Genomic DNA, 15,822 nt, shown 5'->3' with positions numbered 1-15,822 from the left:
CTTGCACTGCCTATTTGATAGGTCAGCTATGTGCCAAGTCTATCCAGCGAGTATGTGACAGCAGAGGTATATGGGAATAGGTTCACAGACTCTCAGTCCAGTGCTCTTTCTACCACACACTACTGAATGATACAAACAGGAATGTGCAATACTCTTAAAAAAGTATTAATGCCACTGTCCTTATTTTATTATTGTGTTACCAATTTTTAATGTGACTTCTTAAGATAATCCTTCCTCTTCATTAAAGACTATTTGTCATTGTCATCTCCTCTCCATATGCCATGCCTTGGCTCATTTTTCTTTTTTTCTAAGATTTATTTATTTTAGAACAAGAGAAAGAGCAAGAGAGTATGCAGTGGGGAGGGGCAGAGGGAAAGAATCTCAAGCAAACTCCCTGTCAAGTGTGGAGCCCAGCATAGGCTCATCTCATGACCCTGAGTTCATGACCTGAGCCAAAATCAAGAATTGGATGCTCAACAGACTGAGACACCCAGGTACCCCACTAGCTTGTTTTTCTATCTGAAAAATTCAAATCTTCAGATCCTACCTCTTTTATGAAGACTTCCCTCATAATTTGACTCTGTACTGACAGCTTCCTTTTTTTAAAAAAAAAATTGATTTATTATTTATTTTGACAGAGAGAGATCACAAGTAGCCAGAGAGGCAGGCAGAGAGAGGGAGAAGCAGGCTCCCCGCTGAGCAGAAAGCCCGATGCGGGGCCCGATCCCAGGACCCATAGACAATGATCCAAGCCGAAGACAGAGGCTTTAACCCACTGAGCCACCCAGGCGTCCCACATACCTTCCTTTTTTGAAAACCCTAAAACCCCATCTCTGCCAAGAAATATAGCAGTTGTTTACAACTACTCTCAAATTGTTCTCTAGTTACTCATTACAATAATAGTCTGCATATTTTACTCTTCACTGAATTCTAAGACAATAACTTTAATAATCATAGTATTTCCAATACTCCACCATATTTCCTGACCTAACTTCCAGTTCTATAGCCTACTATTCTCTGACATATACACTTATGCCATGTATAGTCTTAACTAGTAACTGTTGTCTGCATGTTCCATGCTTACTTACAGCATAGCGTTGTGATTGAGAGTACAGCCCCAAAGATCATGATCAGGCTACCAGAGTTTAAAAGTGAGTTCCCACTTACTAGCTGTATATGTTGGGTGAGCTACATAATTTCTCTGTGCCTCAACTTTCTCACTTATAAATGGGGATAAAAATAGTACCTGTTTCACCTACCTCACACAGTTGTGTTAAAGATTAAAGGAGTATATATATCAGGTATATATATTATAACCTTGGAATAAACATTGGAAGTGTGTATATGTGTAGATATATATGAAGCATTTAGGATTGTATAATCACATAGTAAGTGTTCAGTAAATATTAGCTATTATTTCTTGTCTGCTAAATATGTGCTAGGCTGCGACATACATTATCCCATTTTATATGCACAACAACCCTGTGACACAGGCTCTGTTATCATCCACCATTTCACAGATGAGTAAAAAAAAAAAAAAAAAAACTTAGAAAGGTTAAAACCTTTGTCCTAATCATACAAAACAAAGTAATAAATCCAAGTTTCAAACCCAGATTGATCTGGCTTTAAGTCAATGTTCTTTCCATTACACAGTGCTTGTTCATTTTTTTTTTTAATGTATATGCTTTGTCTTTCCAATAGGACTATAAACTTCAAAGGGCAAAATCTACGTTTCAAAATACTTTTAGATCCCACGGTATCTCCACTGTAATCCTCAGTTTTTGTTTGCCACAATGTTGGCTTTCAATGAACACTTACTGACTGGGAGGGCACTTTTTGAGTCAAGCCTAGAAACTGTAATCCTTCAGGCACATGAGCAGCACTTCCCTTATTGCCAAACTCATGAAAGGGGTTTCCTGCCTAGGACTTATCAAGCTCCCTGATCATTCACTACCAATCCAGCTGGTTTCTTATACCTCTTTCCTTTTGTACTTTCAGTCTAGATAATCCCTATTTCAAGAGATGAAACGAGGAGATGCTAGGGATTTGAAGGGTCTCGCAAGTTCAGGATTAAGTTCTAATCATTCATTCAATTATGTGTGTCAATTATGTGCCAGGTAACTTTCTAGGTAGCAAGGATATAGGCAAGACTGTCCAGACTGAATTTCCAGACTCTATTGTAGTGTTCATTAACATAAGGATCACCTCCCTGCGGAAGTATAATACTTCCTTCTCCCTTAAAGTCAGGGCTTGGACATTTGACTTGTTTGGGCAGTGTAATGAGACATATGTCACTTCTGAGCAGAAGTTTTAAGACATACTGCATGTTTGGCTACCTGCTATTTTCCCTTTGTAGCAATGAGCAGCAACGTTATAGATGACTGCTATTCAATTAGCCTGGGTCCCAGAATAAGGATGGAATAGAGAAGAGCCCCAGCCAATTCACAAGGAGTGAGAAATAAACTTCTGCCAGTTCAAGCCATTGTAATTTTTCAGGTTACTTCTAACTGCGGCATAATCTAGCATATCCTGTTTGATAGAGTTAAAGGAGGAAAATAAAGAAAACAGCAACTCACTCCCATTTGCATCCATTGCTATGGATTTACTAATAGCTGTCTAATTGACTAATGGGGTTTGGAAGGTTGAATATGAGCACACTTGAGAGTAAACAATGATCAATATCAATCATAGCTACAGCAGTATCCTCAACAAAGTAGGTAGCACCGTCTTTAGAGATTGTCAGTAAAAACAGACACCAGTATAAAGAAATTATATACATGTATCTGCATAGACCCAGGAGAGCTAAGCTTGAGGGCTTCTTTCACTAGCAATCTGGTAATCAATTTTTTATGTTGCACTATTTCTTTTGGTTGTCTTCCATAAAAGTTGACTTCTAACGTTATCCCTGGGAATCTATTCACTGTACACTTTCCAAGTAAATATTTGTGGTCTACTTACATCATCATAACTCCGTAGTGGGCTTTGGCAGCCATGACATGGAATCTACAATAAGCATAATTGACCAAGGGCCCTAGGTGCTGCCCCCCAAAATCTATCACAGCATTTGTCCCAAGTCACACTCCCTACAGGCTACTCCCAACTAAGTATGGCAGGGAAATTAAGGCAGGTCCATCCCTGGGAGATACGGGACCCGTCTGATAGTTGACTCCCCAAGGCCTCACCAACCCTTCTTTTAGAATGCTCAGAAGTCTAGGACACTGTGTGGACTTTCTTTCCCTGCCCCCTTTACTCAGGGTCAGACTTAAGTTGTGATCTAACAGCTCTCCTAGCCTTTAGTGGCCATCTCCCCATTTTCTCTCACAGGTGATTCTCCCTAATGAAATCCTTGGACATTAAATATCATCTTGGTATCTGTTTCTCAGAGAACCTTGACACCTGTATGGGCCAATTTGTTGCCAGTCCTTAAGATGTCACACTTGGGACCTACACCTGGAAGAAAGAAATCATGTCCACTTATACCGTGCATATCTTTCAAATGAATGTCCTTACTGGTATGCAGGCCCCTTGAGAGTAGGGATTGTGAAACAATATTGAGTCCACAAAGCCTAGCCCAGTGCCTAGTACGGAGGAGGTACTTAATATATTTTTGTCAAATCAACAAGTCAGTGAAATGTTCCCTAGATTAATGGATTGTCAGTTATATTTCTCAGAATCCTATACTCCTAGAAGGGAGTTTAGAAACCATTTAGTCTGTGTAGGAACAAATCAATTTTGTACTAGTACCTGGAAATCTCTTGTTTGCTGACTATAAGAAACGTGATATTACTACTCTTTGACTTATTCTAGGATTTAAGAATATTTTGGTCAAGATTTTTTTTTATGTATAATCTCATTCTTTGTCAGTACTCTAAATCACTTGTAGAAGATTGTCAGCATTCTCTTTATAATCTTTTTTGCTCACTCATGTATTCTTTTCTCAAACACTGAGTATACTCGATAAGCCAGTTTCTGTGCTAGGCACTAGAGATACAAGGTCAGACTTAGTCCTTGCATTCCACCTAGGCCTTTAGCTTAGTGAGGTAAACAAACATTAAATAAATAATCCAATGACTAGATATGTACCCACAATTTGTGATAAGGTTGTGAAGGAAAATGACAAGGAACTATGGGAGGATGAAATGGGATTAACGTAACTGAGGTTGAGGGAGGAGTTAGACAAGGTCATTCTATGTAGTGGTATTTAATCTTAGATGCTATTTTTCAATTAGTTTCCTTGAGAAATAGTCTATGTTTTAATTGATCCTACTATACATTTTATTTCATTTCACATGCTTCTCTCTCTGCCAGGAATGCTCTTCTTCCCAGTCTTCACCTGAGGAGAATCAACAGACACTAACAATAGATTATACGTAGAGGTAAAGTAAAAGAAAAAAGTCAAGAATAAATCCTAGTTTACTGGCTTGCAGACTGCAAGGATGAAAGTGGTGCCATTCCTTTAGATAGGCAAGTCCATTGGCTCTAACTACAAAATGCAGAGTGTTTTTGAACACTTCTTACTGTAGCCACTGCTATGGCTTTAATCTAAGCCACCATCACCTCTCCCTTGGACTTCCACAATAGCATCCTGACTGGACTCCCTGCTTCCACTCTGGCCCCCTACAGTCTATTCTCCCCACAACGGGCTAGAGATCGTTCCAAAATCCAGATCAACTTATGCCTTAAAACTCTACAATGACTTTTTATCACACTTGGAATGAAAATCAAATTCTTCTTATCATGGCCTACAAGCCCATATATGATCAGGCTCCTGGCTACTTCTCTGATAGTTCTCATAACTGTTCTTTTGACTTCTTACTCCAGCTGTTGTGCTTTTTCTCAAACAAACCAAGTATATCCACATTCAGGGCATTTGCACTTCTGATTCATGTGAAATATTCTCCCAGATATCTGCATGGTTTATTCCTTCTTTTTGTTCAAGTTTTTCTTAATTAATATCTTCTTCAAAATAAAACTTCTTCAAGAGACTTTCCTTGACATCCTATTAAGTACAGTATGCTCCCTATCACTCTATATCTCCTTAGCCCACTTTGCTTCAATATACTTAATGTACACTTTATATATTAAAAAAAATTGGACTTACTTGTGTTTTTGTTATCACTCCCTATCAATAAAATGTAAACCTCAGAAGTCAGAAACCTGTTTACTGTTATATCTCTGATACCTAATATTGTGTTTGATACCTAATATATAGGAACAGAGGTGGAAGAAGACAATGAGTTTAGTTTGGGATGTGCTGATTTGGAAATGATTTGGAGACATTGAAGCTGGGCTATTCAAGTAGGCAGTTGCATGGTAGAGTCTGGAGCTCAGATCAATTTAGAGATAGAAATTTGAGATCCATGAGCTTAAAATGGTATTTAAAGCCATGAGACTGGAGGATGAGGTCAACTAGAAAGGACTGTACAGTGAAAAGAGGAGAGGGCCGAGGACTGGGTCATGGCAATCAATAATATTAAAGACCAGTGTGATGGCTATCATTCTTCCTTAATCTTTTTCCTTCAGTCTCTCCCAATTCTTCCTTGGCTCTTAAATGTCTATTTCCAGAAGGTTTGTCCTAATTTGGCAGAATGCTGGGTTAAAAAGAGACAACTACTCCTACACATACAAAATAAAACCCACCCTCAGAGACTAACATTTTGCTGGATCTTCTAAGGGATGAGCCATATTTAGGAAAGATCCATCCATTGAAAATATGCCTGAACAGTGTTTATTATGGTTTGTGGTTTAGAGTTACTTAAGTAATCTATGAAGACACTATTATTAGGAATTCTATTAATATTAAAACCTAGGCATATATCACTGTAACCACTAGATCATCCTTGGCCTTCATCTAATCTACTTTCTGTGCTTGTCCCTCCTTCTTTTTAACTATAGCACATTTGAATAGTTTAGGAGAAGCTGCACCAATTTTCATTCTTCAGTGTCAGGAACCCAAAAGGAGGCAGGTACATAGTTATAAGCTCCCCAAAATGGATTTTCAATTTTGATAAGCAAATACATTGTGACCACTGGGCATGTACACCGATACTTTGTTTTTAGAGAAATGAAAGCATCAATATTTGTCATTTAGCTTTTTGGGCTTAGGTTGGAGAAAAAAATGAAAAATCAGGAGACTTCAACTCTGTTGGATGTTTTAAGAAAATGTCCTTTAAATTATTCAAGGTCCATTTGTCTCCATCTAAGAATGTGCAAAGTGTCAGATTAATTTTCAGCAGTTAAGAATTAAGCACTGGAGTGACTCTGTGATCAGAGTAGGCAACTGAAATATGCTAAATTGATGACGCCTGGGACAACATTTCTCTTTTGTGTCAGAGGCACAATAAGCAGTCAAGAATTAAGCAGTGTAAGCAGAGGAGTCATACAAGGCTGGATACCAGGTGTTAGTGAGTCATACCCTAAAGGAAAAAAGGAAGTGTGGCACCTTGCCATTAAATAATGATTACAGCCAGACCCAGGCAAAGATTCCTTTGGGCTACACACACAACCACCCAAGGCGCTTTGGCCTCTCATAGTTTAGAGAACCTTGTCTGTTCACCCCTAAATTTGGCATGGGCATAGGACAGAAGTTTTGTTGAAGTCTACGACCACCTGAGATGCTAGGGTCAGAAGGTTCAAGGAGAATGTAAAAATAATGTTCCCTTACCTTTGGATCCTGCTTTTTCATAATATATATTGCATGATACAGTTGGTAAAAATGAGGCTCAGAGAGGGGTAAATGACTTACCCATAATTATATAATCACAATCAGTAAGTGAAAAAAACTGGGATTTGAGTCCAAGTAATATTTTTCCATATATTAGACATTTGCTTTTTAAAATTTAATTAAATTTAATTAAAATTTTTAAAGATGAACCTTTCATGTTGAAAAGTCATATATGGGCATTATATATTACATGTGTATATGTAAATGTGTGTATATACATGTATGTGTGTGTGTGTGTGTGTGTGTGTGTGTGTGTGTGTGTGTGTCTGATCCGGTTGAAAGAGAATGAAGCCTGGAGTTCTATGAACTAAACCTTAATTCTGCCTCCCACCTCACACCCCAGCCACTCTTTGGATCCTGAAACATCACTATGAACCTCTCGGATTTTCAAAAATATAAAAAACAAAATTTAAAAAATGGAATTGTTTCCATTGAGGATCTACTCATCCTTTCGAGATATATACTAGATTGGCAGAGAATTAAGAATAGAGATGAAGGCCAACTTCTGGAAAAGATATGGTCACAGGAGCAGGTTATAAAATATCTGCTGGGCAGGGGTGATGACAAGAAGATGAGCAATTGGGTCCCAGAACAAAAGCACAGTGGGAGAAAGGAATAAAGAAGCACAGAAAAACTAATTTGATGTAAAGCAAAAGGAAGATTTTATTTACTCAGCTTGGAGCTAAGTTGTGGTCTGGAGAGCTCTGCTGCTGAGTGGAGCCTATATGATTTTAAAGGGCAGTAGGTTTACTAGAGGAACTTCGTGTTTTTATTTTCAACAGCTATATCCTTACCTATTCAAGAAGCTTCTGACCCTGTTGGGAATACTGCACCTCTAGGGGACGGTTTGGGTCTCCTCTGAACATCTAAGTTTACTCCAACTCAAAATGGACTATCCACAGGTATTCTTTGTTGCACCTTCATCAGTCTTTGTCTCAGAGAGTTCTAGATCTCCCTGGCATTGGAATCAGGGTTCTGGAAGAGAAGACAATTGACCCACTAGATGATAGTAGACATAACTTCTCTTAACATATCCATTTGAAAGCTGAGGAAACTAATGTCCAAAAAATGGTGAATGGCTTATTCATGCCATGGTACAGCATTCAGTGCCAGAAGAGATATTCAGTAGTCTTCTCTTCCTAAGTGCTCATTATCTAAGAAAATGCTGCCTCAAAACATTTTTTTTCACATATGATAAAAATCAACTGAAGCATTCCAGGAGCCAAAATAGGTTTTATGAAAGACAAAACCATTTCTACAATGGTTCTTTTGAATTGAGTCCATGAACTAGAATCTCTTATCAAAATGTAAACTTCAAAGCTGAAACCAAGTACTTAATTTTCCAAACTCTAGTATTGTTTCTGGAACTATGACCCAAACAAAATGATTATTCATTTCTTTAATCTTTTTTAATTTTTTTAATCAGAGTTACACATGCACCTATTATAATAAATCAATGAATTCTACAAGGTTTGTTTGGCCAAACAACAGTCCCTATTCCCCTTCCCTCATTCCTTTTTCCCTTCCCACTAGGAAGCCACTTTCAAATACTTTCATTGATTCTTTTGATGCATATCTCAATATCTCTAAATTTACATGCTTGTATTGCTAACTCATGAGTTTTCTATATTAGGCATATCTATTGATTTGCATGTTCAGAAGATGAAAATTTGCTACTCTTTCTTTTCTTTACCTACCACAAACACATCTCCCATCTCTCTGAACTCCCAATATAATTATATTTAGTTTAGATCAGTGTTTACATTACAACAGAATAATAACCTTTGTCTATTTTTATTTTGCTGCACAACTTCTTATTTTTCCTAGAATTAATAATTGTCTGAGGTTTCTAAGTTAGACATTTTTTTTTCTTCAGATTTTTTAAATCCATGGCTCCACTATCTTCTGGCTTGCTGTTTTGCCATTAAAAAGTCCAAGATTGTTCTTGATGCGTTGTCTGTGACTTTCCTCTATCCCATCCCAAAAGCTGTGGAATCTCCTTTTTTTCCCCTAGTAGTCTGAAATTTCACAATAATTTGCCATGCTGTGGGCTCATGTTTATTCATTGTCCTGGATACTAATTGAGCCCTTTAAATAGGAAAATTCATTGTCTTCACTATGGGAAATTTTTCTTATATTATTTCACAGATGATTTCTTCTTTTCCATTTTCTCTGTTGTCACATCTGTTTCTTTCTGCATTTCCTATTATTTAGATGTTGGGCCTCTTTGGTCCTCGATTTTCTTACCCTCTCTCCTATAACCCACTTCTTGTTTTTTTTTTGCTCTACTTTCTATGAGATTTTCATACCTTATTATCTACCCTTTCCATTTATTTTTGTTTGTTTTTATTATTATGTTTTAAATTTCCAGGGGTTGTGTGTGTGTGTGTGTGTGTGTGTGTGTTTTCTCTGAATGTTCCTTTTCCTTTCTTTTTACATAATCCTCTTCTCATTTAACAAATTTCATACAAATTTTAGCTCTCTGATGATATTTGTGGTAGTGTTTTCTGGGAACAAGGGATGTTATTCTCCCTGTATGGTTTCCATTTCTTCCCTGTTGCCTTTAACTACTTTTCTGTTTTGATCTTTATCTTTCAAAGTTAGAGGCTTTCATCAAATCATTGTAATGCTTGGCTCTCTGCTCATATACTGATAGACAAAAGAGCTGACTGGAAATTTGGAGAGCATGAGTGAGATTGTTGACCAAGAACTTCACTATAAGTAGTATAAGTGATACATCCTGGTATCACCAGGAGAGTCCCAGGTTATGTCTGCTGCCCCAGGATAATTATTAATGAAGCCTCCTTTTACTCTCAAAAATGTCTTACTTTGTATGATAAAATAATTGGTCATTGTAAACACAAGGTGATCTCCCTGGGCCATTTGTTGGGAAACTGAATGTTAGTAGATTTTTAGCTTTTCCTCTTTGGTTGGTCAAATTTCCCAAGAAATACTCTCATTTTCCTACCTAGAGCTGAAAGTCTGACTGCCAACATTCAAGAAACTGCCAAAATAAAATGTTTTAAAAAATTAAAAACAAGGGTGCCTGGGTGGCTCAGTGGGGTTAAGCGTTTGCCTTCAGCTCAGGTCATGATCCCAAGGTTAAGGGATCGAGTCCAGAATCTGGCTCCCTGCTCAGTGGGGAGCCTGCTTCTCCCTCTCCCTCTGCTGCTCTGCCTGCTTGTGCTCTCTCACACTCTCTGTCAAATAAATAAATAAAATCTTTTAAAAAAATTAAAAACAAGGCTTTCACACAAATCTAGAGTCAGGCAGATTCTAAGAACATTTTGAGGAACTAGACATGACCTATAGTCATTTAAGAAACAATTTTAGAATAAGACTTGCTTAATTAGGTATTCTAGTTAATGTCCAACAAGGCAATACAAACTATAACGTTTGAAGTTACCTTTTCTATTGCAAAAATTATTTGCACCCTGCAAGTTAACTTATAACTTCCCAGAGTCTGAGTCCTTAGTATAAAAATCAAAGTCAAATAAAGATATATTTCCCTATATAGGTAAATCATCCTTGGGTGGGCTTATTAAACAGTGTTCCATATCACATCAAAATGACATGCTGTACTCTTTTAACCTTATTTCTAACTTTTGGATAATTTTTCCAAATACATCTAGAGAGAGGAAAAGCCTGGGGTTTCAGCTTTCGGATTCATTTTACATAATCATGTGTTCTTTATTATATGCAAGCTGTGAGCTTGTCATGGTATCCCACAGCTAGAGATCCTATGTCTTACCATCTCTAGTTTTCTCCTGAGGTTGAGGTGGGGCAGTGACCTAGAAGTGTGGAGTTGAGGGAAAACATCCAGGGACCTATTTCTTAAACAGCTTTCCATAAATCCCCCTTTATGCCCAGTTCAAGAGGCACATGGTACCTCCACCTGTGATCTTTTGATGATACTGCAGGGTAAACCAGGTTGGCTCTCAGCTTCCCCCACTGCTAGGCTAAAAAAATTCATGTTTCTCAGATTTGCTAATTCTGTTAACCTTGGGATGTCTAGGTGGCTCAGTTGGTTAAGCCTCTGCCTTCAGCTCAGGTCTTGATCCCAGGGCCCTGGGATAGAGTCCCTGGGTCCACACATGGGGCTCCTGGCTCAGTGGGGTGACTGTTTCTCTCTCTGCCTGCTGCTTCCCTTGCTTGCCCTCTCTCTTTCTCTCTCCTTTTCTTTCTGGCAAATAAATAAATAAAGCCTTTCAAAAAATTCTGTTGACCTTGATCTATTTGCTTTCTGTTGGGTCGGCAGCTCTGGGAATGCAGGAGAAACAATAGAAATGACCGCCGGGCCGCCATCTTCCAGCCCCCCCATTCCTAACCCTTGACTCTCCCGCCATAAGGATGTATGCCCAGGAACGTCTCCACAAGTAACCCCATACCTATGCAAGAAACTGGAACATCAAGACTCCCCCAACCCTCCAATCCCCAAATACCATACCTTATATGGCTGTGAACCTATTCCCTATCTTAACCCAGATAAAAGACCCACTCGACCCCCTCCCGGTGCAACTTCCCCTACTCCCCTTTCCGGAGTCCTGGAACCTCACCTAAGGGTGCCCACCTCCTCCCGGCGTGACTTTCCTGGCTCCCCTTCTCCTGAGCCCTGAAATTTTGCCGGAGAGTGCCTTTAATAAATCTTGCCTTGTGCCTACCTTGCCTGGTGTCGTGTTTGTCTCGCCTGTAAAACCTTACACTTTCCATCTCCCAAAATATTGTTGTCTTCCCTCCATTTCTATTTGTGGGCTTTGTGTCTTTAAAACAGAATCATTTTATTACAGTTTAGAGGCACTTCCGGAGGTTTGGTGAACTCTCTGATGTCAGTATCTTTGAATCTTTATTCCAAAACTGGTAAGATTTCCTAGCAAGATTCCAAGCTACCTGCAGAGTAAAGATCTGGCTGCCAGCATTTTAAGAGTTGAGTAGGAGAAGAAAATAAGAGGTTTCTGATTTCAATATGCATAGATTCATTCACTTCCCCTGGTCTTAAGTACAACACTCTTACCTTTTCCAGGTTATACTCAAAGCTTTCACTGGACCTAAGAAATGAGGAGAACTCATGGAGTGAAATCAGATGCATGTATTCAATCTACCAGCAGATTAATTTTTATCTATTTCTTTCCTTTTTATTAAAATCTACAGGGATAACCATAAATAAAAAATTTAGCTACTCAAGTCATTAACCTAGGACAAAGCCAAGTGTGTATTTTGTGAACTGAACCTTTTATTCATTTCCCCACCACATATGCACAACTAAGGCTGTGTTGAGTATACATAAGAAGTGCAGAACAGTGCCTGGAACCCAAGAAGTATTATTTGTTACCATTATCTGAAAACAAATGACAAATTTAATAGGTAAATTTTAATGAACTGATGAGCTGTATCAGCAGCCACATATCCCATGTGTTAATGTAACCATCTATTTCCTTTGCTTTTTCCTGTACATCTTAGATTAATTCAATAAGCTATATGGTTCAAGCATCCTACCTTAGTCTGTAAGCCTTTCTGCTTTGTGACCTGTAGGGTGGTCTGCTGGTACTGTACTTTGAGATGACCATTGCATGTAGGTAATTTACCACTCCAAGAGGTTCTGAGGTCAAAATAATTCGTAAGTGTTGGATAAGACAGAGTTAAACTGATTTTCTTCCTGTAAAATTATTTAAAGTTTGCAATAGACTAGTGTACAGTATGGCTTTCTAAAAAGGAAGTACAGTATGCTCTATTTCTCAAACTTTTTGACAAAATAAACCTTTTTATTCCCCAGGAGGATCTCATGAGGCTAATGTTCCATAGACCATACTTTGGGAAAGACCTCATTAAGAAAATAGGTACTGCCATCTTGGTGCCTTTTCAACATCAATCTCTTGTTCATGTTTCCTTTCACTTCTGCCCCTGAGCAAAATGATTGGATTTACTGACACATTTTAGCAAAGAATATGGTTGAGACTGTCAAAAGGTTGACTGGTTTGAATAAATGTCCACTTTAAATTGAAAGCCAAATGGAGGGGAAAGAAAATCCATAGAGACAAATGAATGAAGACCTTGGAGACCTTCTAAAAGATGACAGGAAAAGGAAAGAATGACTGGTGAATTAGGCTCAGAAATGAACTACTGAGGCTCCCAAAAGCTCTGTGGAGAGAATAACAGCCAAATGAACTGAGTTCTAACTCTGCACTACTTTCTTTTCAAACTGATTATTTCATTTTTCTTTCCAACCATCCTGTGGGATTGGTCCTAGTTTTCTCACAATTTTTCCAGTGTTATCAATGTACAGAAAACTTAAGTAATTTACTCAAGGTCACATGGTTAGCAAATTCCAGAGCCTGCATTTGAACCCCAGTTTGGATACCTCTAGAGGTGGTGCTCTTAAACATCATGTTAAATTCTCTCATTGAGGGGCACCTGGGTGGCTCAGTTGGTTAAGTGTCTGACTTGATTTCAGCACAGATCATGATTGCAGGGTCATGAGATTTAGCCCCACGTCAGGTTCCATATTCAGTGAAGTCTGTTGGAGGTTCTCTCTCTCTCTCTCTCTCTGCCCCCCCCCCCCGCATACACGCTTTCTCTCTCTAAAATAAATAAATATTTGAAAAAATTCTCTCATTGGATAAGCTGTTAAAAGAATCTATTATGACAATTTCAGCAAAGGGACCACAGTTAACTCTGAAGCTAGTCCAGGTTGGCCTAACTGGCATACTTCCACATTTAACCACACCAACACTTCTTCCCCTGGAGGGAGGTATGGAACTTTATTTAGCTCTATGGCTGGTCCTGCATATGATTTTGGTGGCTTCAAGATTTTTTCTATCCAGCTATTGGACAGCTATCATACTGGAAAAAGGCAGAAAAACTAGACCTAACTAATGTATTAATAACAGATAATGTCCCAATAAAGCAGTACAATGTGATGTATAACATATAGATGCTGATGTCAAACTACTTGGGTTTGAATCTTGGCTCTGCCACTTATAAGCTGTATGATTTTCATAAATTCCTTAGTTTTTCTATGCCTCAGTTTTCTCATCTATAAAATGGGAATAATAAGAAGATCTTTTCTCTTTAAAAAATATTTTATTTATTTATTTGACAGACAGAGATCACAAGTAGGCAGAGAGAGAAGGGGGGGGGGGAGGCAGACTCCCCGGCAAGCAGAGAGCCTGATGTGGGGCTTGACCCCAGGACCCTGAGATCACAACCTGAGCTGAAGGCAGAGGCTTTAACCCACTGAGACACCCAGGCACCCCTAATAAGATCTTTCTTATAAGGCTGTTGTGCGGATTAAACGAGTTCATATATGTAAAGCACATAAAACAGGGTCTAGCTCCTGATATGCATTCTATTTGTTCTAGTTATGGTTATAATTCCACTATTAAGACTATTACTATTTGATTATGGGAAGCTTTCTGGAGCTAAATAAAGAAATCTCAAAAAGTAGAATTTCAGATTGCTTCCTGTTGGATATTGTATTTGTTTGGCCTGACTGACCTTTCTCAGTCAGTCACTAGCTTTTTGCCCTTTAAAGAAGTTTGTGTTATTACTATTTTAAAATACTGCTGAAGTTTTCTTTTTCTTTTTTTTTTAAAGATTTTTATTTATTTGACAGAGAGAGATCACAAGTAGGCAGAGAGGCAGGCAGAGAGAGAGAGAGAGAAAGGAGGAGGAAGCAGGGTCCCTGCCGAGCAGAGAGCCGGATGGGGGACTCCATCCCAGGACCCTGAGATCATGACCTGAGCCGAAGGCAGAGGCTTAACCCACTGAGCCACCCAGGCACCCTGCTGCTGAAGTTTTCTAATTAAGCTCTGCAAATCCCCTGAAGAGTTTACAGCACGGACTAAGAACAGATGGCTGACTTCTAAAGGGAACACATCTTTCCATGGAAAATAGAAGATATTCTCCTCTGAAAGTTCCCTCCAGCCTCATAACTTCAATGTATCTGACATCAAATTTGCCTCTCCCTCCTTCCCTTCCCTCACCCTTTCCTTCCCATCAGCCCATGGTGTACCACACCTAAACACCCCTTCTATGACAAGCAAGTCCTACCATGGAAAAGTGGCTCAGAGGCTTTGGAGTCAGACAGAACTGGATTTGAGTTATTTGTTACTGGTGTGACCTTAGACACATTACTAACTAGAATATATCTGAGATTCAATTTCCTTTTCTATGAAATGAGGATAATAATATCTACCCCTCATAGGGCATCTGAGGAACAGATGAGAAAAAGCATGTAAAACCATCAGTCTAGTGCCTGATATGTAATAACAGCCCACACCTACTGAGGTTTTCTATGTGCCAGGCAGTGTTCTAGCACTTTTTACTTGTATTTACTCATATAACCTTCATAATGCAATGCCATAATTACCATTATTATCCCTTTTTTTTTTTTTTGCAGACAAGAAGATTCAGGCATAGAAAGTTTAAGTCATTTGCTCAAGGTCACAAAGCAGAACTGGTGTTCAGGTCAAGGCAGGTTAGCTCCAGAAGTCATACTCTTATCTTAACCACCCACTCTTCCACCTTCTATGCAGTATGCACTCAAAACTCTCACTATTTTCAACAAATAATGACACTTACTGAATGCTGAATGCTATATGCCAGAGACCACGCCAAAAGGTTCGCATACACGATGTTAATTAATCCTAAACTCTATGAAGTATGAACACTTCTCTCCATTCTATAGAAAAAGAAACTGAAGTTCAGAGAGGCAAAAACACTTATGTAAGTGTCCCGAGTAGGAAGTGACAGAGTTGGAGTCCAATCAGCCCAGAGCTATATGACTTTAAAAACCCATGCTTCTAGGCACCGAAAGTTCTTTCCTCCTATGATGGGTGGGGGGAATGTTCCTGTTTTTAAGGTCACTGTGAAGTTGCTATAACCAGATGAGGACTGTCCATAGGCATTGCAAATCACTTTGTTAAATGGAAGAATTCTTTTGTCATGAGATTTCACCTGAGTATAGAAATGTTAAGGTGGCACACTTAGGTCAGGGAGAGTGTCACGCATTAAGCCTTCAACTGTGAATATTAATTTTAGGCTCTAAATGGCCACATAGACCTGGAAGACAAAAAATCTAGAAAACAGCCCTAAACACTTTA

Source organism: Martes martes (assembly GCF_963455335.1).
Source record: "Martes martes genome assembly, chromosome: X".
NCBI lineage: Eukaryota > Metazoa > Chordata > Mammalia > Carnivora > Mustelidae > Martes > Martes martes.
The sequence above is the reverse complement of the archived record's forward strand: the minus strand, read 5'-3'. Positions refer to the sequence as shown.